Below are 25,646 nucleotides of genomic sequence, written 5' to 3' on the forward strand. Positions count from 1 at the left end.
CTGCATCAAGGTCAGCACGATAGCACTGTCTCTCTGTGCTTAGGGAGAGGCCTGTCCCGTACATCCTGTGCTCCCGCAAGACGCCTACTACAACACTACCAAGACTGGCCTTCTTGCACCTGGAACATCATTCCAGTAAGATCTACCACAAGAATGTGTCATGCATTCTGTAGAAAAAACCTGACTCTTATAAGCAATATTTTTAAACTATCTCAGAACTAACTTATGTTTTGAGTGAACACATGGCGTATAACTTACTGTGAATGACATAAGCAATTATTCAAATTTACATGGTTACTAGGAATTCATTTTTTGTAATTATTAACAAATGAGAGAGGGGAGAAACAGAATGGACTGATTTGCTTTCAATCTTTCAAATCCTGCTTTCTGGATGGCATAGTATCTCTGAGTTCTGAGTCAGCAGTGATAGTAGGCTGTGAAGCAGAAAGGAAGTTTTCACGAAAGAAAAGGAAGACAGCATCTACCTCTACCTCAGCCCTCTGTTTAATGCAGAGTTGTCCTGTGGCTGTTTGTGGCTTTAGTCCAATCCTGCACAGTTTAGATTTTCTGTCCTAATTACCAAGTTAATTTGGAGCAAATAAATTAAATCATATCTGATCTTCATTCACTTGATCAATCACTTTGTTTTCTTGAAAAGTGTTATTCAGAAAATGTTTTCTGTATTAGTATAGTTGTTGCTAGTGAACAGTGAGGCCCAAAATGCCAATAAAGGGTTAAATTCTAAATTTAGATTTTTCTCCATTAATATTACATAAGCATAGTGTAGCTTTCAACATCTGAAATAATCACTACATATTTCCCTGATCTGTTTTAGATATCCTACTTATGATTAAATGAATAATGACACTGACATGACCACTTCTTTCCACTGAGAGTAAAGGGGGCCTTGATAGCTAGCTTAGACACAGCCATCTATATTTAGTTAAATAAATCACACCTAGATTTCTTAACATCTTGCACTCTTAGTCAGCTTTACAATTTACATATTCCAGAAATAAAAAAGAGCAACAAAAGAAGTGGATACATGTAAAATAGCTGTACTTGAAACAGTCTAGATAGCAGAAAATTTTTATTATAGATGTTTATTCTTCATGCTTGAAAAGTAATATTTGTTAATATTACTCCACGATTTGTTAGGCATAGAGAATACATTAAAATTATCTCGCCAAAAGAAACCGAACAGAAACTAAACTCCACAGAGAAGAACAGTTGTAGTTTCTGAAGGTGATGTTGAGTCATCAACAGCATTCTGTTTCCAGAACAATGATCAGGAAGTGAAAGTGCAGTCGTGGGTGTTGCAGCCATCCAGAAAAACAACGAGACAAGATCAAGTGACATGATCTGTGTCTTCACAAGCCTCTGAAGTAGTTTAGGGGTGCATTTTTTGTGTGTTTTTGTTTGTTTGTTTGTTTTGTTTGGTCTGTTGTGAATGCCCCGGAGAATTTGTGACTGTTTAAAGATGGATATGTGAATGGATCCCTGTTGTGTAGCGGGAAGTGCAATCTAAACCAAAGATTTTACCAATATATTTGAAAGTTCACTTGAATCTCTAGAAATAAATTTGCCTTTTATGTTACAAAAACACACAAACAAAAATGCCTTTATTATTACTATCTGTTTTATTTTCAGGGATTTGATTATAGGATTCTCACAAAAATATTGTTCTAAGGATATGTCATTTTCAATGTGTCACAAGCCAGAAACTCATGAGAGGAGAGGAAATCATGACACCGAGATCAGACAATTACCTAGCAGAAGAGCATATTAAAACTGTCCTGGGTTTTTCTGTCTTTGTATCTTTTTTAAAAATGTCTTGCTTTCTTTTGTTTGTTTGTCTGTTTGACTGGCTTTTAAAACTGATTGAATTAAACCAGGTAGCTGGTCTGTACTACCAACAATATGTCTATGAACTGAAGGAATTAGCATGGGAGCTGTAGTGGGGTTGAAAAAATAAGAGACTGGTAAGAAATCAACATGGAATACACATTGAGAGTGGCTGGCAATGACTATGCGATATATGGACTGGAAAGTAGAAAGAGATGCTGAAATGATATGATCTGTGCATCAACAAAGGGAATGGCTAGCACAGAGGTTTTGTTCACTTATTAAACCTAAAAGATATACATTCAGATGCAATAAAGGTGTTAGGAAGACAATGGTTTAGAATTAGAAAGGTGTGAGGGTAAAAACAGAACTTTCTCAAGCATGGATGATGAAAAATTTAGAAAAAAGTCTCAAATGATTTTAAGCTACAGGTACATGAGCATCAAGCAGTATGAGAATGTAGTTAGCTGTGATTATTATAGGAAGTTGCGTAGAAAGCTTTCTTGGATCGTATTGAATTTATCAGACAAGTTATTCTAGATTATATGTCAAAAGAACAGAATGAGTGAGACCAAAACTCAGGCTTGTAGCATAAAAGTGTTAATCCTAAACAGTTAGTCTGAGTGTGGCAGACAAAAGTTCTTACAAATAAATACAGATGTAAACATGAAGAAATGGGAGTCCTGATGTAATGGCCAGTAATGAGGAAACAGATCTGCCAGTGGGGCTGCTGACAGAGCAATTTGAGAAATGAGCAGTGCAGAACAGTCATGGGGTCCAGGGAGAAACTGGCTGCCAAATAGAAGGGAAATGACTAAATGTAATAAGTACAACAGGAAGATCAAAGTAGGCTTTGAGGCAGGTCAGAAACAGTTAGTCAGAGGAAAGCAACCATGGCTTATGTGCTGGACTGAGCAGTTAATTCTGCAATAAAGGTAACAACTGAGGTGTTATAAACACTCTAAGATTAAGAAGAAAAGATACAGATAGGAATGTTCCCATAAAGTTTCTCATGCAGGAGAGCAGTTCTCCATTAAATCTCAGTGGGTTTTCATCATTATCTTTGATATTTGTTAGCAATTTTTTTTCTCCTGACCTGTGCTCTACTGATTTGGTGCACAGGGATTTTCTATTCCAGCAGTTTCTCATGACAGTGTGAAAGGTTCATCTCAATGTGTGATGGTAGCTTTTTATTCTTGTAGCAATGCCCTTGGGTTGCTAATGGATCATTTACACATCTGAGAATGTTGTTAAGAAGCTGCTGAGGTAGAATGGGATTCCAGCTGTAGCAGCTACCTACTGCTCTTATTTCTTATGATAGGCTCCTGAGAGTTGCACAACTGCCTATTAGCAAGTTGATGATGGATGGAACAGCTGTACTTTTACAAGCAATGATAAGCTTGAGACTCCTAAATTAGTTAGAGAAGAGTAATTCAAAAATTTAAAAACAGACCTTGAACCAGGATCTTTTTACAGGATAATGCTACAAGCTATACAACAGGTTGGTGATTGAAAGCTCTGTGTGTTCTTCAGTCCCTTCTTATGATTCTCCATCTTTGTTGAAACCAAATAGCCCAAATCTCAGGCCAGTTTACCACACTGCTGTAATTATGTGCTTTAATCTTTCTTTTATCTCATGGATGGTCTTCAGAAGTTGTGTGTTTCTCACTGATCCCTTAGTGTATATAGCTATTTTCTTCTTCAAAATCACTTAAATTTATTTGTTCTGGAAAGAAGAAAGGAATGGAACGGGAAGGAAAGGGAAGGCTACTCCTAGGTATAGGAGATATCAGATACATCTTTCTTTTCATTTTGAAAATCCTTTGAAGAATTTCTTGGAGTTTCATTCTAAAAATAATGATGCCTAATCTTCTCCAGGTCAGGAAATAGAAGCAAAAAAAATGGACTTTCAAATATGTACAAAGTAAGAACTCATAGGAGAGCAAAATAAATTTAGTAGTCCTATTTTCAAAATCAGCAGACATCAGACATCAAAGCAATTAACAATTGCTTTGAACAGACAGATGATTAGTGGGGGAGTACATGGAGTACCTGTTTCACTTAATACTTAAGTTGTTAGTTTTTTCATAGAACCAGTGTCTATGTGAAAATGTGACAAAGTCACATGTGGCATAAAAGTTGAACTACATTAGTAATCACTTTTTATTACTATCCAGAGTCTTGTATCTGAAGTTCAACAGCATTACTATGAGTATAGCAGCTCTGCCAAAGGAAAATGAAGCAGTTAACATGGCACTATCCTGACGCTCACAAAGCCACTTTCTATTTCTATTCTTGATGTCTTATTTTTTCTACAAGCTGTGCAGTCACTGTCTTCTTTCATTCATGTATTTACAGAGTGCAAACCTTACAAAACATGTACTGTCACTGTGTATTTGTACTGAATCTAGGACAATATTGCTTTACTTTCTCAGAGGTATATGTAGGCCATTATAATCTTGAAAAAATGTTTCCATTAAACACTGATAGAGATTCTATTAATCTTTCCCTAAGAATTCTATTGATGACTTCTCTATCCCATTTATTCATACAATGTAGGTTGCTCCAAAAACAATGTCTCCTATTTATTTCCATGGAAACCACAACAGATATAATGGGCGCAATAACACCATTTGATAAAGCAAATTCTCAACTACAAACACTATTTTTCAACATACTTACCACCATTAGCTGTGTATTTTGCATTCATAAAAATCTTCACCAATGGAGATGGCCCACTGTCACATCTGCCAATGCTAAAACGTATCCCCCCCCTCCCCCACCTCACAGTGCCCACACTTGTTGGTCTCCATAAATGTTCAGCAAGTATCAATAAATGTCAGTATGTGCAATTTTTCTACATAGAGGAATTCTATGGCACACTTTTGTTTCATACACACTTCCATGTCAACTATTTATTTTTACTATTCCAATGACTCTGTATTTTTGTAGTAAAGTAGCAGCACTATCACTGGAAAAAGAAAAGTAATAATAACAGGTAAAATATTACTTCAATTTTTTTTCATAATTATCACAATCATGTTTTTACTGGAGGAGTGAAGAATAATGCCAAGTAGTAGCATTTCCTGTGAACAAAGAACAGCAAATGTGTCTCATTCTCAGAGCTATTGTTACACATTACTATGGCTATTTTAAGATTAAACCATAGAATATAGGAGTACATTTAAGCAAATATCATACCTAAAAAGAATTTTTTGGCTTGTGAAAAAAGCTGTTGAGTTCAAATTTAGAGGCAGACTGAAATACAATTTTGAATTAGAATGGCTGAGTTTTAAAGGAAAACATATTCATATACTGTTCAGAATATCCATCCAAGAACTCTACTAATTAATGTGATTTAACTGTAGAGCTTTTTGACCCCACTTCATACATAAACACATACAAATCTTGAGTTCATAAGTGCAGTGAGAAAATGCCTAATTCTAATAGTTAATATAGCTTTTTTTAATGACATAAATATATTTGCATAGAAGATGCAGTTATAATTTCTCAGTGCCACTTCAATCTTGGTTTAAATGTTGTTTATTTTATTGATCAATTGTTTTTTCCAGTGTTGTTACAAGAAAATGAATTTAGAAACCAATGTTGAAAATGGAGATCAAATTAAAAATATAGTCTTCATATTGAGTTATTCTTGCCATTGTAATTTTTTTTTTTTCCAGCAATGCAATTGTAAGTATGGTTAATGATATATGTAGTTTTGTTAGGAAAACATGTACTTATTTTATATATTTTATAGATATGGAAAGAAGATGTCAATGAGCCACTGTTTTCAGTCTATCTTCAGAACAACTTATTGTTCTGCTTTAGCCAACTCCAGATGTGGAAAAATCTAAACTGTGATTTCCTCCACTCTTACACGATGTTGATGCAAATCTTCAGGCCATTCTGTTTACCCATTTGGCAAGGTATTCTTGTTCAAAATAATCTTAATTGCCCTTAAGATTCAACATATAAATTGAAATTAATTACTGAAGCGGAAGTGCTTGTATTGTCTATGTTCCACATAAGAATGTCTTACTGGTAAACACCTTTCCTTGATAAAATATTCCAAAATATATTGGAGAGCAGAATTTGGTACAGATTACTCAGATTTTGGGATGAAGTTGTTTAAAACATTCAGCTATTTTGGGACATGATCTGTTGACATGCTTTTTTGTATGGTGAATTGGTGTGATAACAGAGTTGGAAAATCACTTTCTGGTAATGTGGAAGTGGTCACAGATACGTCATCTCATACCTTTATGGAAAAACAGCACTATTTGCATTCCTGTCTGTCTTCAAGAAGACTAATTAGCACACTAATGACGGTAACAGACTCTCTGATTTCCTTTGGGTTTACAAAGGAGTCAAAGGGAAAGTTAGTGTAATTCATGTATTATTATTTTCCTTTTGCTGAAAGTCCATAACAAAATGCAAAGACATACATATGTGTGTGACAATTTGAATATAGATCATATGTAATTAAATTAAAACTTTTATTTGACATTTGTCTTGCAAACTTTTGTTTTCTTTATTAAAAGTTCCTCTACTGTAAATAACATGTTTTTGCCTTTAATACCTCTTACATGTGTAGTACTTTGTTATACATATACATCTGTATATTTAGTCTAATTTCATTTTCATCACGGATTTCCTATAATAAATCCTATATGTAGGACTTACTGTAAAAGATTTTTTCTTTCTGAGATCATTATTTCAAAGTGTATAATGGCGTTAGGCCCAGCTCTGTTGAGCTTCCATTTGCACACATTTATAACTATCCTCTCAAGCATAAACACGTGTCTGCATGTTCTTGACAGTACAGATAACAAATTTTAACAGATTTTTCAGGTTATACACATGATCTACGTATTTCACTGTTGCACACTGCAAAATATTTGCCTATATCCATTATTTCTAGCGCTTGTTGGAATGTCTTTCATTTAAAAGAATGTTACTATTTTAAATACTTTATATATTTTCAGCAGGACATAAGTTACAACTTACTTTTAGAAACTGCAGTTATAGACAACAGATACGAAAGTTTTCTAGGATAAGGAAATGTCAAACTTTTATTTTCTTTATTATATCGTTTATAATTGGGCATTACCCAATATAAACTTTAAATAGTAAGTATGTTCTTGGTTTATATATTAATAAAATATAAAAAGTCTTCATGATCTAATTAATTTGGGGTTAATATTTTGATTTATCCTTTGCTTACAAAATTTTCAAAACCCACAAAAGTTTATTATCTCTCAGTTTAATTACATTCTGCACAATTATACCTAAAACTGTGTAAAACAAACTGGAAACAGAATAAAGTCTTCAACAAGTTCATAATAAAAAGAGAACCTCAATCCTATGTAAGTGTGCTCATCAGGCAATTTTTAAGTTATGTATCTTGTTTTGTCTGGAACAAGACTGTACATTGCAGTACAGTGTCAATTATTTCCATAGCATGTTGAAACTTTTAAACCTCAACTATTTCTCAGACTGACCTTTTTTTAAAAAAAAAACACAAGATGTGGAGATTTTTAAATACAGAGACAAATTCTGTATGTATATATAGTCATTCTTATGAAGACTTTACTTTTACCGACCATAAAATCTCGTCTTGTTGAGTTCAGACCAATAGTAAGTGGTCAGAAATTATTTTCAGGAGGTAAATTTTCCACTAAGCTAAGGTGATCTAAATGTATCACAGCTGAAAATTTTAAAATTAATTACTTTTTGCAGTGTGCTTAAGAAAAGAAAGACATCTGCTTGAATGCAGAATGCAGTTCTTGTCTACTTAGGCCACACATGAGAAGAAGAATCACCCGTCAAGTCAGACTGTCCCCATCATTAATATTTTCCCTGCTGGACATGTTCTGTCTCTGATATACCATCAAACCATTTCAGTTCATTAGTTAGATATGCCAGTTCTTTGGTTTAGGAGTGTAAAATCTGGATAGGGGTAAAGGTCTTGTGACAGAGTTGGCAGTTCCAGCTTCTAAGGCGCCAAAGGTATGAGTTTAAATTTTGCTCTGAACTTGCACTTACACCTCAGCTGTATCAGGTTATTGAGAAGGAGTCAAAGGTGATGCTAATCACATCAATCTTTGTATTCCCATGTCTGTAAGAATACGGTGCCCCATAACTGTCTTAGTTTGGCAACGCATTCCATCCTAGTATGGCCTTTGCCTTCTTTTTTGAGTCAGCATAAAGGAAGGAGTTGGATTTTGGATGAAGTGGGCAGCATACCCATGGGTGTTTCAGATATCTTCATAGGCATTTGCTACAGTGCAATATAACAAGGATCCACATTGGATTGTTCTCACAAATAGTCCATGCCTCCAGTGGAACAAAGGCATTTTGGAGCAGCCTTGAACCTCTTCTACTTCTACCAGCATGGAGACATGATACATTTCTTCTTTTAAATCTATCCTAGTAAGAAGTCAGATGAATTGTGAATTGAATTTGGGATTTTTCTTTCTCCCTTCTCAGAAAATTCTCCCTTTTTCTCCTCTACTGGGCCCCTCTGTTGCAGCAAAAGAGAAAGCTTAAAAAATCCTCATAACATCTGCTGGAGATAGACAAAGCAGAGATAATTCTATACCTTTCAAGATTTCAATCCATACCAAGGATTTTTTTACAGGCAATTACATATGATGTTACTTAGAGGTTTGTATTGCTAATGATTGATAGCAACATGGAAAACACATGAGTTCAGAAAGAAGAAATTAGTCTGTGATGAGGAAATTGTTTAAACAATCTGAAGCTGACAATCTAAATTTAAATGTGCCCTTTAAATATATCCATCCTCTCTACCTCTCCTTTGCAAATGCTTTAAATGTGTCGCTTCTGTTTTCTGTAGTTTCAGACTCTTCATATCTCCTAATAGAGTCTGATGGAAGTATTTCACTAGCTCTTTTCCCTTTTTCATCATATCCAATGAGGTAGGGTTATAAAACCAGGGCAGCACTGAAAATCTGCAATTTTCACCATTGTATTTTTTGCCAATTTTCACTTCTGCTCTCAATTTATTCTACACAGCTTATTTTAATAACAACAACAAAGCTTTTGATATGCACAGCAAGGCTTTTTTAAACCCTTTTTAAAGAAGTAGGCTAAAAATTTCCAAAGGCAGCTTTTAATTCTTATTGCATTGGTGATTTAAGCATCTAAATTAAGACAAGTGAGGGCTTATTTTAGAGGTGCTGAGCATCAGCAACTCTGAGTTCTACAGCTTTAAAGCTCAGCACAGTCAAAGGATCAAGCAGACAAATACAAGAAACTCCAAATCGGACAGTGTTTTTGGAAAAATTAGCCATGTTTCTTAAGGGTAAAATCTCAGCCTTTCAAAGTCAATTACAAATCTCCCAATGACTTCAATAGGCTAGGATTTCACCCTTTATATTTTATAGGAAAAACAAGCAACATCATACAGAAGTTTCTCTTTTATGATTTTCTTGAAGTTTGCTCAACCCTGGCTTCCCTTTAGGTAGGAAAAATCATGGTTTTAATTTAAACTCCATAAAAACAAATAAACAGTAGCTTAATTACAAGGGTGGATGGGATGTTTCACAATGCTTAAGCTAATGTAGTAAAACACCAAGTGTTTGAAAAAACATTTTTAAAGCTCAGAAAACTTCAAACTGTTATGTGTTTTCTCCTCCCTGTTCCCAACAATGCTGGAGTTGCTAATTTTACAGCACAAATGAAAAACTGATGACAATTTCTAGTAAAGTAAGTTCCATTTATTTTGGCAAATGCCAGTGGTAGCAGTATAGGATAACACTTTTAGCTGCTTTATCTGGTTCACTTTTTAGGTGCTTTAATGTATACCTGTAACATACCTTTGCACCACTTACGTGATATTGCTCATTTAAGACACTAGAGTAAGATCATCTACAGTTTTTAAAAGTCTTATGTCTGCATGAAACACATCTCTGTGCCTATAACTGACCAAAATATGACAATGATTTATAAAACACCTTTAGAGGGTGCCATCCTTAAATATTACAACTGATGATTCAGAAGTGGAAAGCAATTGGCTATAGAAAAACTGATACAGAAATGCTGTATAGTTTTTGAAAAGTCTGCTTGCCCTTGAGTCACCCTGCTGATGTGAAAATGGCCAATATGCTAAATAAATCTTAAATCCCATGAAATTCTAAATAAGATTTAACTATTCACCTATGACACAACAAAAAGATTATGGATCTGTCAGTTCAAAACTTGGATACATAGTTTAGCTCCAGCCCCTTCTCTTGCCCATTTCTTCAGGCATTTGCAAGACAAGAATAGGTCATAATAGGGTTTATTAGCACACACACAAAAAAAATGGTCTTTATTTTACATATGTACGTATCCTATCAATACTGACTTATTTTCTAGAATAAGATTAGACAGATAAAGGACTCATCTGACTACTTTCTAACCACACCATTTGAGAACTAAGACAGAAATAAGAATACTGTTGGTACATACATGGAGTTGCTTTACATGTGTCACGGAGTTACCTACAAAACCATGACAACATGGAAGGAGATCATGAAAAAAAAAAAAAGATTATGAAAAAATCATTTTCTAAGAGCTCTTATTTAGAAGAGTTGAATGGAGAACACTTTTCTATTTTTTATTTTTTACTTTTTTATTTTTTAAGAATATATTTCATCTTCTGTATAATAGTCAGAAATTTGTGATAGATTTCCCTCTTTACTGCAGGAGTTAGTGTTTCAGATGATCACACTATAGTTTTTGAATTTCCCTTAGTGCATCAATACCAGTAGCTGGACAATCAGAGGACATATTTCCTAATCAGTTAATATGACCCTTGAGCTAAGAAGCCTACTTAGAGTACAGCTGTCCTTTATGGGGAGAAAGGAAAAGAAAATTTTTGCTCCTTTATTTCAGTAATTTGTTTTCATGTATGTTGGTGAAGTTTGGATTCATGAGGGGCAGGTCCTGCTTGACCAACCTGATCTCCTTCCATAATCTAGTGACCCATGTGGTGGATGAGGGAAAGGCTGTTGATGTGGTCTACCTTGACTTCAGCAAAGCCTTCAACACTGTCTCTCATAGTATTGTCCCAGAGAAGCTGGCAGCTCTTGGCATGGACAGGTATGCTCTTTGCTGGGTAAAGAACTGTCTGGAGGGCCAGGCCCAGAGAGTGGTGGTGAATGGAGTTAAATCCTGTTGCTGACCGGTCATGAGTGGTGTTCCCCATAGGTCGATCCTGTGGCCTGTCCTTTTCAATATCTTTATTGATGACCTGGATGAGGAGATTGAGTGCACCCTCAGTAAGTCTGCAGATGACACTAAATTGGCTGGAAGTGTCAATCTGCCTGGGAGTAAGAAGGGCCTACAGAAGGATCTGGACAGTCTGAAGCCAATGGGATGAGGTTCAACTAGACCAAGTGCTGAGTCCTGCACTTTGGCCACAGCAACCCCAGGCAATGTTACAGGCTTGGGGCAGAGTGGCTGAAAGACTGTCTGAAGTACGTTGTGTTGAGGGACATGGCTTAGTGATAACTATTGGTGACAGTGGGATGGTTTGACTGGATGATCTTGAATTTTTTTTCCAACCTTGGTGATTCTATGATTCTAAGTTGTCTATGACTGAATGCTTTCATTTGTGGAGATGCAGAAAACTGACAACCTCTGATCATCTAGCCCAAAGAACAGCAATGTACTCCATTGTAGACTACAAGATTAATTTTAGAAAACTGGCTAGCAAAGATAAGTGTATCAAGAGCATGGAATACTTTTTCCTTGCCGTATGGCTAGAGGTCAGATTTTCATCCAGTCTCAAAATACTCGTTTGCAAGGTAAGCTTATTGCCATTCAATATCACTGTTAACAAAGGATAGCACTGTTTCACTGCATTTTATCTGCATCTGCTTGCTTCCAGGATTTTAAAAGCCTCCTAATATATAGAGAGAATTCTTACCTACCTCCTGTCACTTCTTTCTATATAATGTGTTTAGAAAATACGCTGCACTAGTCTACTTTACCTTTTGCCTAGCAGAACTCCTGAGGCATCCATTCTGACATCAAGGGAACACTGAAAGTCCTTAAATCTGATCTCTCAGACAGCTGCGCTAATTCAACTAAAGGGTCTACAACAGGAGATGGGGAGAAATCTATAAAATATTTGGATGACATTTAAAAAAAGAGATAGGATGTTTTCTTGTTAACCTTTAGAGCGGCCCATTACATAAATTGTGACAATGTTCTTGGATTAAATGAAACTGCATTCAGGCTTAGCTCTAGATTTATCACTCCAGCAAATGAATTCTACTGTAAAGTCTGGCAATATATCTTCTAAAGAATGCTGTTTATCTCACTGGGGAAGCAGAGTGCTGATAAATAAGGATCACAGTCTTTTGGATGAAACACTGTAAAGATGGACTGAAAAGAAAATTCAATAACATTGGTTTCCTTTTGAAGTGTAGGAATTTTCCATGGTATATATCTAATTAAAATTAAAGATTTCTTATAGCATTTCTGTAAGAGTAACATGATAAACAAAAGTATCTAAGTGATGTTGCCTATGTTAATTCCAATTATGTATGAAAATAATTTGCACGCGATTTAATGATGAGTGGTTGATCAGTGGTAGCTTTGATTTCCAGTTACCTTTGTGTCATCTCTCTGAATGAATAATTATCACCAATTTACATCTACAAGAGAAAGCTGAGGGCAAAATGTCACTGACATTAAAAATCTTTTGATTTTAAGTTCTCCTAAAATTAAAATAATTTCAATGTTTTTTGTGTTTTATTTATTTATTTATTTATTTATTTGTCAGTTCCTAAAACTAAATCTTGGACTAGTTTCTAAGTGTTGAGAATTTCTTTGTATTTTTTGAACTGACTAAGTGTGCACTATAAGAATCTGAAATATAGCGCTCTTACAGAAACCTGAAATGCCTTTGCACATACAAGGGCTGTTCCAAAAGTAATGCCTCCTATTATGGTCTTTGTATTGGTTGTAATTTCCATGGAAACAAATTGAAGACATTACTTTTGAAGCAATCTATGTATTTCAGGAGACAACAGAAAAAAAAAATAAATATGAAAAGTTATTCTAGATTGACTTTTAAATAAAATGCAAGAATATGAAATACAATCAGAGGTAGTCAGTTTATAACAACTGGGTTCCTGATATTATTATTTCTGCAAAAATTGATTTTAAAAGATCAAAAAACTAACTGAACTAATGAATGCTAACCTTGATTCCAATAGGATTAGTTTTTGAGATCAAAGAAGAAAAGACTTTTTTATGTTAGTTGCTAGGCTGTGTATCCTAAACTGTGATAAGAAATGCACTGTGAATTGCTTAAACTTTCAAAGGCAAGGTTGCACATCCACTGTACTGTTCAACAAGAAATACTACTATTATGCAATGGTTAAAGTATCAGAATAATTATAAAGACTGTAAGTTTAAATCTGTGATTGAATTAGTCACGAAAGTAAAGCCTACTTGCCTGAATAAAGCAAAGGCCGGTTCTTCCTTATAGGGTAAAATTTACTTTCAGTAAGATTTTGTTCTCTGGTGTAATTTAACATAGCTGACCAGAAAGCAGAAGTATATAATCCTACCAGTCACACACTAATTTTGTTGAAGGTTGCAGTGTTTCCTTATTTTATCTTTATTTACTGTAGAAAGTTTGTTGGGTGATGGTGACTAATAGTTGAACATCTGGATGCAGTGACCTTTAAGAGCCTTTAGTCATTACTGTGCTCAATTAAACTCAATATCAACAGAAGTGCTTGCATTTTGACTGGAGTAGTATAAATCACTTTACGAATACATTGTGCAAACAGGGGGACGAATTACCATTCTAGGCTCATTCTCCTCTAAATGACTTCAGCAGGATGGGTCAGGAGCTAACTGGAGTAAAGAGCTCAAGAACTTCTTTTTGTTCGGCTAGAATTTATCTAAGTTAAATGTACAAAAATTATCTGAGACTTTCATCTCATGCAGAGAGAAAAAACAAAGAAAACCTTTTAGAGGCTTAAGTGGATAAACGACCATCTCATAAAAAGAATATTAGAAGTAAACAGGGAGCCTATTTGGAATGGAAAAGAACTGATCGTTACAGAAAGTAAAATACAAGCACAAAGTGACAATTTCAAACAACAATTTAGGTTTTCCTTTGCAAAGGAAATTAAAATAAGTAAGTCTACTTGGAAGTTTGGCTCCTGTTCAGTGAAGTGTAGAAATTAAAGACAACATAACATGGCACCAAACCCCAACATTCAATAGAGCTGGAATGAAGAGAAAGATAGGAAAAAAGCACCACATGTGCAGTAGATTTTAACTGAAATCTAACATTTATCATGGGCCTATATGAGCCATGGGCCATGGGCTGTGAGCAGCTGGTCTCCCTGAGGCAGCTAGGAAGGGCTTCACAATAAGGGTCCATCCACCACATCAAGGAACAGTGGGCTGGGTCCAGCCAGGGGCCAGCTCTGCCCCAGGCACTGAACAGCTCTCTGGGGATGGAAACAAGATGTTGCCCCTGGGGTTGGGGTCACATTCGGGCCCCATGACAGGAACCAGGGTCAGATACAGACCAGAATGCCTGGGAAGGGCTGTTGGGACAGGCATGGGCCAAGACCCATCTGGACATCAGCCAGAGTGGGGACCATGGTCAGGCAGGACAAGGTGTTGATATGGCTGAGAATGGCTTTCTGCAGCCTTGCTGGAGCAGGGACTGATGGCACTGGGGCTGGTTTGAGGTTCTGAACCAGTAGCAGCATGTGTAGAACCCTGGGTTTGGGCAGAACACTAGGATCCATAAGTGCACTCAGAGACCTGGCAGAGTTTCATCTGTGCTAAATACTTAAAGCAATTAGGAACCTGTTTCTCCCATGCTCTTTTAGAATCAGTGGGAGGAAAAAGCCACTGTAAACATCACTTCAAACTCCCTAAGATCTAAACTGGAATCTGAAAATTCCCGTATCTCCATTGATGACTAGGTCTTTGGGCAGTACCTGTTTTTGTGTCTTTTACACTGAAGGTAGGGCTGCTAAGCCCTATTTTTTTCATCATTCGTATACTGAAAGACTCAGATTTGGCTTCCTAAGAATTGCAATAATATAGGCATTCTGTAAGCTCATATAGTGACAAGGCCATAAGACTCATTATTGGTTCTCCTTCTACCACATTTTCTCTTCATTGAAGTTTGCTGTCTTAGTCTGTTCCAAAGGAATTTTTTTTTCACAGTGAAGGTCCCAGAAGGTCCCATCCCAGAAGAGGATGATGCCTTTTGCTTTGTCATGCTTACTGGGCTTTAGATATTAAACAAACAAACAAACAAACAAACAAACAAAACGTACACAGTTATCTGAAGACAAAAAATAGGGAAGAAGGGAGAAGAAGAAACCTACAACAGGTAAACATTGAGCATTTTAACATCATAAATCCTAGACAAACTCATGATTCTTTTAATCTGCCTGCAGTGTTAAGTAGTATGAATGGAAATGAAAATAATCCTATGTTCCTCCTGTTATTCTTGCCAGTAGTAAAACAATGATAGCAAAAGAATTAAAATGTCTAAAAGGATTAAAAGACTAAATAAGACAACAAGAATTAAATATGTGTAAGCTGGCTAAGTAAAACGTGATTTGGAATTGCTGAGCCCAAGCTAGAAACCCTGAAAGGAAGAAGAATTATTTAGAAGTATGCAAAGGCGTTACAATAAAAAAGTCATGTTACTTCAAAACTGAAACCTGACTTTCTTACAAGTGCAACTGTAGGACAATGTGCAGCTGAGTAGCTTTGATGTTAATTAGACCCGATAATCTTAATGTAAATGTAAGGGTTGTATTTAGCATTTCAGCTTTGCATTCCTCTTCCTGTTCAATTGAGAAAGAAGTATTTTATCTACCCTTAGGATGTGTAACGTCCTACAATGAGCTGGCACAGCTTTTCTGCTCCATGTGCTGGTAAGTGACATTTGTATCTCATTTCTTCTTCATATTTCCTCTCCATTCTCTTTACAGTATTGGGAGGTTATGGTGAGCAGTTATAGCAGTCTCACAGGCTGTGTCGTGACTGATAAATGGGTGTTAATGTAATACTGGTCAAAATCTTTGATCCTGGTAATTCATATAGACAGTGGGACTGAACAATTTAGTAGCTTGGATATGATCTAACTTTCTGAGTATTACTGTCTGGAAAGAAGGAGTTGAGGGAAGAATGAAAGATGATTTATACCTCTCATGGAAAGAATGTTAATTTAACTGAAGGAAGTGAATGTTTCATTATTTGGATACCATCTAATTTTATGAATTGTCTGTGAGTCATCCTTTCCCTGTGAGTTTTCCCTCCATTTCATTCGCAAATATATGAAGGAACACTGTGTTTGTTTGTTTCTGTTTGTTTGTTTCTAAAATATTTACACAATATTTATTTGAAATGTAAAAAACTTTTTAGATTATTGATGATTTTAAAAACATTGTAAAGTGTTTATTGTGTAACATGCAGCAAAACTAACTTTTGCTATCATTTTCTACAAAGAAAGCATGATTGCAGAGAAATTCAAGCCAAGATTCAGATACCTAAAGTTAGGCATCTATGAGGCAGAAAGCTATGTATGAGATTTGTAAGATCCTGTTACCATCATTAGAGATCTGCATTCACATACTTAAACGCAAATATTAGGTTGTTAGCTGACCAGTTTTTTTAAACTCTACTCACTCTGTTGCAAAGCATTATGTTCACATAGGTAGCTACTGTAATTCTAGATGCTGTGCACAGTGCCCAAGACAGTTGTGTAGGATTAGCAGACATAAGAGAAGATTTGCTGGACTAAATCTGTACTGAAATCCCACTCATTTGAATAAATTTCAGGTCTGAAAGTGTGAATCATGGAATATTCTCCGGAGGTGTTGCTGAGAAATTGGAAAAACAAAAGATTTTGGCCCCTTCAAGGATGTGCTTGGTAGGTGAGATAGTCCCTGGAGGGAAGAGTGGCCTAGAAACACTGATTTCAGGTTAAGCTATTCCAAGCTGAAGAGCAGTCCATATTAGCAAGGAGGAAGTCAGGCAAAGATGTCAGGATGCTTGCAGAGATGAACAAGGAGCTCCTGGCAAAACTCAAACACAAAAAGGAAACATACGGAAGGGGGAAGCAGAGACAGGCCTGTGAGGAATATAGATCCATTATCTGAGCATGTAGATGTGCAGTTGGTAAATCCAAAACCCAAATGGAATCGTATATAGCAAGGAATGTGAAGGGTAACAGGAAGGGCTTCTTAAGTTCCTAAGTAAGAAAAGGAAAACATCAGAAAATAGGTACATTGTTGCATTAAGTGGGGAACTTGGTGACACAGGACATGAAAAAGGATAAGGTACTGAAAGCCTTTATTTATTTGTAGAATCATAGAATCATTCAATTTGAAAAAGACCACTAAGATAATCTAGTCCAACTGCCAAACTATCACAACCATGTTGACTAAACCATGTCCCTCAGTGCCATATCTATCCTTCTCTTGAAAATCACCAGAGACATTGGCTCCACCACTTCTGTAGGCCGCCTATTCCAACGTTTTACTCTTGCAGAGAAGAAATTTGTCCTTATATCATAGAATCATAGAATCCACTTCTGTAGGCAGCCAATTCCAATATTTTACTCTTGCAGAGAAGAAATTTCTCCTAATATCACAGAATCACAGAATAGCCTGTGTTGAAAAGGACCACAGTGATCGTCTAGTTTCAACCACCCTGCCATAGTCAGGGTTGTCAACCACTAGACCAGGCTGCCCAGAGTCACATCCAGCCTGGCCTTGAATGCATCCAGGGATGGGGCATCCACAACCTCCTTGAGCAACCTGTTCCAGTGTGTCACCACCCTCTGAGCGAAAAACTTCCTCCTAATATCTAACCTAAACCTCCCCTGTCTCAGTTGAAGACCATTCCTCCTTGTCCTTTCAATATCCACCCTCGTATCCAACCTGAACCCCCCCAGTGCAGCTTAAGGCCATTACTAGTTACCTGGGAGAAGAGGTGGAAACCACCCCCCACCTACTTTCTGGTAGATGCAGAGAGTGATAAGGTATCCCCTGAGCCTCCCCTTCTCCAGATTAAAAAATCCCAGTTTTCTCAGCTGCTGCTTGTAAGACTTGTGCTACAGGTCCTTTAACAGCTTCACTGCTGTTCTTTGGAGACACTCCAGAGTCCCAGTATCTTCATCTGTCTTTAATAACCTTCAGGAATACTAGATCCCAGCTAAAGACCTGGGAGAAGTATGAAGAAAAGAAGATCACAACTTGGTGGAAGAGGATTAGGTCAGGGAAAACTTAATACATTCAATCTATATAAGTCCATGTGCCCTGATGGGATGTATTTATAAGTGCTCACTACTGTGGGTTTCATACATTTGAGACTGAGTTACATGGGAAATCTGCTACACCAAGGCATAGCAGATTTCAGATACATCTTCCTTTTCAGTTTAAAAATCCCTGTAAGTATTTCTTGTAATGGAGTCTTAGTCTAAAAAATGATGCCTGATCTGCTCTACGTCAGAAAGTCACAGTATTACAGGCACTTTTCAGTGGTGTCAGTTGACAGGACAAGAGGTAGTAGATAAAAACTTAAACAGAAGATTCCATCTGAAAATCAACATTGGAAGTGGTTACACTCCATTCTTGTAGTGATAAGCATTGGAACAGATTATGGTCCATTCTTGGAGATATTCAAAAGTCATTTGAACACTGTCTTTGGCAACAAGCTCAAGGTCTCCCTGCCTGAGCAATATGGTTAGACTAGATGTCCTTTAGACATCCCTTTCAAACTCAAACATTCTGTGATTCTGTGAAAGTGACCATTTTCATTCCCATAATCTCTTTGCCATAGTTTTTTCCTGGATAGAATAGTAGTTACAAGAAGTAACTAAAATTTTTGGAGACATAAAATAATGTTTATAAAGAAGACTAAACATCTCTTTCCTTAATGCAGATGACTAATCTTACTTTTCATTTAAGAGTATTGACTGAAAACTGTTAAAATAGGTGCCTTCCAGAATTTATACTGAATAAACTACAAGCACAAAAATTGCAATAAAATCTCAAACAGTGTCAATCCATAGGACTTCCATTCACATTAAAGTACTAAATAAATAATAAATACTTCACTGTCTTGCATTACTTATTTCCTTTCTGACTAAAACACTTAACAGAGAAATCTCTGGTGCAGAGCATCAGAAGACATGGAATAATTTTCTGAAAACAAAACAAGTAATGAAATTCAAAGTTAGGCATTCTGGATTTCTTCAAGAATTGCAATTCTGCCTTGAGTAATCAAATCTAAGGACATTGATTGAAGAGGTAAGAGAGAGTATCACACATGAAGGGGTAAAATAAATGAAAATATAATTTTAAAAATGGTACTAGGAAAAGACATGCAATAATAAGGAAAAAAAAAAAAGTATTTGTAGTGTCATAATTCTTTCTAAATTTAGGTCTCCGTAATATGAAATTGTATGTCAGGTTAAAAATTAGTCTTCAGATTGAAATCTGTTTGGAGAGTGAAAGACAGAAGAGTATATTCAAGCACATCATTGCTGAAGTTAGACCTCTACTAAAAGAAAAAGATGCAGGCAGGCTCAATGAAATATTACAGGCCTCACTTCACACATCTACTTCAATTTATTAAAAGTGGGATTTTTAACAGGTAAAAAGAGGTTAGAGCTGAGTATCAGTGGCAACTTCAGTTTTTCTCAATGATCTGGATGTAGGAGAGGCCTTGCAGCGGAATCTAGATAGATGAGTCCTGGGCAATCAGCAACCCATGAATTTCAACAAAAGTTGAAAAGAGCTGCATCTGGGATGGAGTAATGCCAGACACAAGTACAGACTGACGGATGAGTACCTGAGAGCAGTTCAACAGGAAGGGACATTGGGGTGCTGGTGACAGCTGGGTTAGCATAGAGACAGCACTGTGCCCTGGCAGTCAGGAGGGCAAACTGCATTTTGGGGTTCATTCAACACATAACAGCCTGCCAGTCAAAAGAGGTGATTCTCTCACTATATTTAGCACTATTTCAGTCTCACCATGTGTGCAGTTTGGGGCTTCACAGTATAAAAAGGATATTACATTGAGAGCATTCGAGAGGAGGATAAAAATGCTAGTAACAGGGCTGGAAGACATGTCCTGTGAGGAGAGAGTGAGGACACATGAGTTGTCCAGGCTGGAGGAAAGGAAGCTGAGAGGTGACCTCATTGCTTTCTGCAACTCCCTGAGGAGGGGAAATGGAGAAGGAAGTGGCAGTCTCTTCCCCTTGGTAAACTGCAATAGGTCATATGGGAATGGCACAAAATTGCACCAGTGTATGTGCAGACAGGTTATTAGGAAAAAATTCTTTACTGTGAGGGTGGTCAAATGCTGCAACTGGCTTTCTAGCAACGTGATTGATGCACAATGTCTGTTACTGATCAAAGAGACATTTGGAGAATACTCTTAATAATGTGCTTTCTGCAAGCCCTGAAATGATCAGGCTGTTGGATTCAATGATATTTGAAGATCTCTTCAAACTGAACTATTCTGCCACAAAACAAAAATATTATTTTTCTGGAATGGCTTCCTATGCAAGCATTGGGTAATCACACGTTCTTGTAAATGTCTGTGGTAAATTACTAAGGATAATAGGACTCATGTTCCCATTTAGTGAATGTTTCAGCAATGATGACTATTCAGATCTAATATTTTGTGCATTTGTTATCTCCTGTCTTTTAACTTACTCTCAAAGGAAAGAATGACATGTCTTTAGAAACTATGCATTTTCAGTGGTGACAATAGTGAATGAAAGATGTAAGGTGCTATGATGTATATGTGTATATTACCTTTGACTGCAGGATTCTCTGTTTGGATTTAACAAATTTGCTTCTCTGAAGTTTGCTCATCTGAACAGCAGCTGTTTGCCATATGGATCAAAACTGCAAATGAAATCATTTCCTCATGCCCATCTTATTTTCATATGCAGTCATATATCTGAATGTTTAAGTCTGTGGATCTAATGAGGGTGGTTAAGCTGAGAACTGTTTATTTTGAATTCCAGTTTTCCTCTTTTTTTTTCTTTCTTTTTTTTTTTTTTTTTCCCCTAATAGGGTTTTTCTCCTTCAGGAAACAAAATAAAACAGAACAAAAATACAAAAACAACTAACCAAGTGCCAAAACTATAGGTGGTGGAATAGTGAAGGAAAAAGAAAATCTTTAATCTTAATAAAATAAACCAAATAAAATATTCATTATGAAATTATGGCTCCAAGATTCTTGTATGTTCTTGACTACTATCAATAAGATCAGTAAATTAATTAAGAAAAAATGATGATGATTGCCTGTTATAATACTAGGGCAAGTAAAATACTGTCAGAGAAGTTCCCTGTTTACTTGTTCATTATTTAAGTCTATTAAACAGGACTGTGCAAGTGTAAAGAAGAAATACACTTTCCTTTAGTGGGTTATAAGCCCATGAACACGTAATTTTTTGTAGTTGCAGGCTTCTAGTATGGCTCATGAAATGCCGCCAGAGCAGATTTAATGCTTTTAATGAATAAGCAAAGGCTTACAACACCTCCTGGACATTATGGATAAGTGTTGTTGCAACCAGTAACTAAAGTGTATGAAGTTACGAAATTTATTCATGGACATAACGCATATCCAGATTTGCATATTATGTTCACATGTTCCCATATGGATTCCTACACTAACAAAGCAAATCACAGAACATCACAGTGATAATAAATACATTAAAATTAGGTAAAGTTTAATTGTGTATTTATTTATAACTTCAGTGCATTGTCTTCATGACCATTACACTGGTATCACTGTCCTCTTGAACTTTTGGCTCATGACTTCTTAATCAGAATCATAACTACACAGTAAATAATCTTCTCTTATCATAAGCTTGCTTTTTGTTTTGTTTTGTTTCTGTGTTGTTTTGGTTTTACACTTCTAGTTTTTTTCCTGTCTTTAACGAAGTGTCAAAATCTGATATTTTGAGGAACTAACACTAAAAATGTATTGAATTACAATAATTAAAATGATTCACTCTATTTTAATTCTTTCTTTTTCCTTCTGTTACACATTAATTCTGACTTTCAGTTAAAATAGCTAGAAAATTCTTCAAACTAGAAAGTGTCATTTTAAATTCTGATATCCGTCAAAAAGTTCAGATTATTATATCATTTCAGAGTTCTTTAAAAATAGAATAAAGAGACTTCTGGAATGTACTTTTCCTTCAGTTTTAATTTTTGTTGTCATTCTGATTTTAAAATACATGACCTACAAATTCCCAGTCATTTTTTAATTGATGTTGTGACTTGTGTTAGTAGATTGATTCAATATATATGTATACTGTATATGTTTCAAGAGAGAATTTATTGATGTTCTGAAAATTCAATGCATTCAAAATAACATTTCAATCATATGAGTGTTTCAAATCTCCACTTTGGAACTTCTCTCTGATGTCATCAGCAGTAATAAATTCAACAAAGCATGTAAAAGGCAAAGACTGTATGTTTTTTTTAGATTTAGGAAACTAGTCCCCTAAAAGGAATCAATAACCCAGATTTGGCTGACTGTGCTACTTAAACAAATTTTGCATGATATCTAAATTATAAATATTCTCTTAGCCACTTCTAATCATGCTGTGGCATTCATATAACAGAATAGGACAATTCTGAGGTACAGTCTTCAGCTTCTGAAGGGATAAACCTGTACTAGTGAGATGCTGTGCCTAATAGTTTTAATCTCAGAAAATTTAATTGTCTGAAAAAAATGTAGGAATGCCATGGCATTCCTATTTCTAGCTCTAGAAATACATAGGTTGCTCTTAATGCCCGTTATTTCTTTCCATGGAAACTACAACACATACAAAAAGTACAATAAGTCAGTTTGGTAGAGCAAATTCTCAGCTACAAAACACTGCATCAAAGCCTGGGGCCCCCAGTACAGAAAGGATGCAGAGCTGTTGGAGTGGGTCTACAAGAAGGCTATGAAGACCATCAAAGGGCTGAAGCATCTCTCCTGTGAAGAAAAGTTCAAGTTGGGCTTATTCGTCTTGGAGAAGGCTCCAGGGTGACCTCACTGCGGCCTTCCAGTACCTGAAGGGAGCTTACAAGCAGGAGGGGTCTGGTAGTGACAGAAAAAGAGGGAAAGGCCTTAAACTAAAAGAGGGGAGATATAGATTAAGATTTTAGGAAGAAACTTTTTCCTCAGAGGGTGCTGAGGTGCTGGAGCAGGTTGCGTAGAGAGGTTGTGGATGCCCTGATCTAGTGGGTAGCAACCCTGTCCATGGCAGGTGGGTTGGAACTAGATGATGTTTAACATCCCCTCTAACCTAAGCCATTCTATGATTCTATGATTTTCAGTATAAGGGAACTGCAATTCTGATGAGAAACAATAAACATTTAAAACAAATAACAACATACTGTAACTAAAGTATGTATTATTTGAATGTGTTTTATTACATTTTCAAATGTTCCACACAGAACAACAATTATTTTATATTATTGAAGAAGACTGAAGTCTAGGGCAAAGACCTATTATATCTTTTCCAAAACACAGTGGAATGAACGTTCATGTGAATTAGGATGCCAAACAGACTTTTACATGGTTTTCCAGAGCTATGAAGTTTCTATGTAGAACAGAATGGCTACATGTAAAATTTAGAAAACTTTGCAGATACAACAATTTCTTCTTTTTGTCCTGAAGAATGATATGGAGTTTATATAAGACATACTAGGGGTAATAATCCTGATGTGTCCCTCTTGTTCTCTGTGATGCCTTCAGATGTGAGCTCTGTGGCCTGTATGGTCTCCACTGTTAGCCTCAATCTTTCAACTTTCCTGCAACAGAACTTTGGAAATAAAGAGGTAAGAGGCTGCTGTTTATCACACTAGATGGATAGACTGATGTAAGTGGTAGAACATTTCAACCTGTTATTTCCTTACCTCTTGAAAAAAATTCTTTCAGAATCTATTGCACTTCGACAAAGTATTTTCTCTGGTTCTGTTGTAACTTCATATTTCAGTAGTCACTTGAGTGTCTGCAAAGTTGAGAAAACAAGACAACCAAGAGGATGCTAGTTAACATAGCTTGGTATGCCTACTAAAGTGCCTCCTGGCTGAAATTATAGTTACTAATTTTTGCCAAGAGATTCATGATACCTTGTAAAATTTTCTTCTAGTGCTTGTTTTACATAAAAAATAATGTATAAAACTTAGCTTGCATAACTGTATTTTTAAATTTACATTACAAGAAGAATCCTGTAATTGTCTGTGTTTTTAATAAAACTCCCAGAAGAGAGGAACAGAATGGGAGACAGAGAAAGAAATAAAAAGAAAAGGAAAGAAAAAGAGAAAGGCACAGAGATAAAAGGTCGAAAGGTGAAAGTAATAGAGTGAGAGAGAAGGAGAAAAGGGAGAGAAAGAGAAAAATGGTAAAGGATGTGAGAAAGATATAAAGAAGTAAAAGGAAGGAAGGGAGGAAGGGAGGAAGGAAGGAAGAGAGGAAGGGAGGAAGGAGGGAAGGGAGGAAGGGAGGGAGGAAGGAAGGGAGGAAGGAAGGGAGGAAGGAAGGAAGGAAGGAAGGAAGGAAGGAAGGAAGGAAGGAAGGAAGGAAGGAAGGAAGGAAGGAAGGAAGGAAGGAAGGAAGGAAGGAAGGAAGGAAGGGAGGAAGGAAGGAAGGAAGGAAGGAAGGAAGGAAGGAAGGGAGGAAGGAAGGAAGGAAGGAAGGAAGGAAGGAAGGAAAGAAGGAAGGAAGGCAGGTGGGAGGGAGGGGGGGAGGGGGAGAACGAGGGAAGGAGAGAGGGAGGAGGGAGGGAGGAAGATATGTTCCATATACACTGTCAGTTACTAGTAATGAATCATATAAGTGGTTTACCAGAGTAAGTAGTGCTCAGTGTTTTTTAAAATGTGATATACAGCATACAAAGTGTTGGTCAATTGTATCTTTCATTAAAAATTGGAAGATTATTTCCAGATATCATGTCAGCTTTCTATACCAGACCTTTTAATGGGACTGTAACAGATATCATTGATATAGTACAGGTTGATAGTATATAGTGTGTTTGCTATTTTACTTTTGGAAAACAAACGCCATTTATTTATTTTCCCAGAGAAACTATAAGAAAAATAGTTTAAATGTTGTTCATTTCAAGCTGAGTGACACAGCCCTCTAATTCCTGTAGGTGCTCAATCACATTCCCAACAATTTATTTAAATTGCTTCCACAACTGAAGAACATGTGCATAAAATAATCTCAGGCATAAATGAAGACAGTTTGGTATCATTCAGCTTTAATATGTGAAGTGAAACCACACTGTTTGATTTACTAGGAATAACTAAATAAACACAGCGGAATGGTAAAAAATAGCTAATCAGATATGTGGCATGGAAATTTATGCATTTTCAGAAGTGATGGATCCATTTTCTTATTCAGAAGTTGTTCAAGTGTTTGCATGAAAATCAAGTAAATGGCAGAGGTTTATTTGTTTGCTTGCTTGTTTAATTTCCTCTTAAGGAGTGGTAACAAATTGTAGTAGGAAGCACTTATCATTCCATAGAGCATGAAAGAGCTATCATTTACCAGGTTTTTTATGTGAAACTTTTTTGCATCAGGCTTCAAAAACAACTCACAAGACTGTATAATTGAAAATTCTTTGTCTGAGTAATTAAGCTCTTATTTTTTATATGGCTGAGTAGTATTTACACTGAAAATATGATAAGCAGCATAAAGAGAGAAGAAACTCATAAATGAGTGCAAAGGTCATTAGTTTTGGAGCGCAAAAATTAGATGAC

At 36.1% G+C, this 25,646-nt stretch overlaps 2 long non-coding RNA genes across 3 annotated transcripts in view; one reads left to right on the forward strand and one right to left on the reverse strand.

The window, feature by feature from the left end:
• On the forward strand, positions 1-23,720 carry LOC112532986. The gene is made up of 4 exons (XR_005847325.1): positions 1-135; positions 15,740-15,791; positions 16,699-16,789; positions 23,638-23,720. It is a non-coding gene; the product is annotated as an uncharacterized LOC112532986 (long non-coding RNA).
• LOC107057089 overlaps positions 22,206-25,646 on the reverse strand; it is a 12,206-nt gene continuing 8,765 nt past the window's right edge. For both annotated transcript variants that reach the window (XR_001471309.4, XR_005847324.2), the window contains exons 4-5: positions 23,799-23,893; positions 22,206-23,704 (exon numbers count right to left, since the gene is read on the reverse strand). This is a non-coding gene — a long non-coding RNA (uncharacterized LOC107057089). The remainder of the gene's footprint in view (positions 23,705-23,798; positions 23,894-25,646) is intronic.

This window comes from Gallus gallus, chromosome 1 (genome assembly GCF_016699485.2).
Source record: "Gallus gallus isolate bGalGal1 chromosome 1, bGalGal1.mat.broiler.GRCg7b, whole genome shotgun sequence".
Classification (NCBI taxonomy): domain Eukaryota; kingdom Metazoa; phylum Chordata; class Aves; order Galliformes; family Phasianidae; genus Gallus; species Gallus gallus.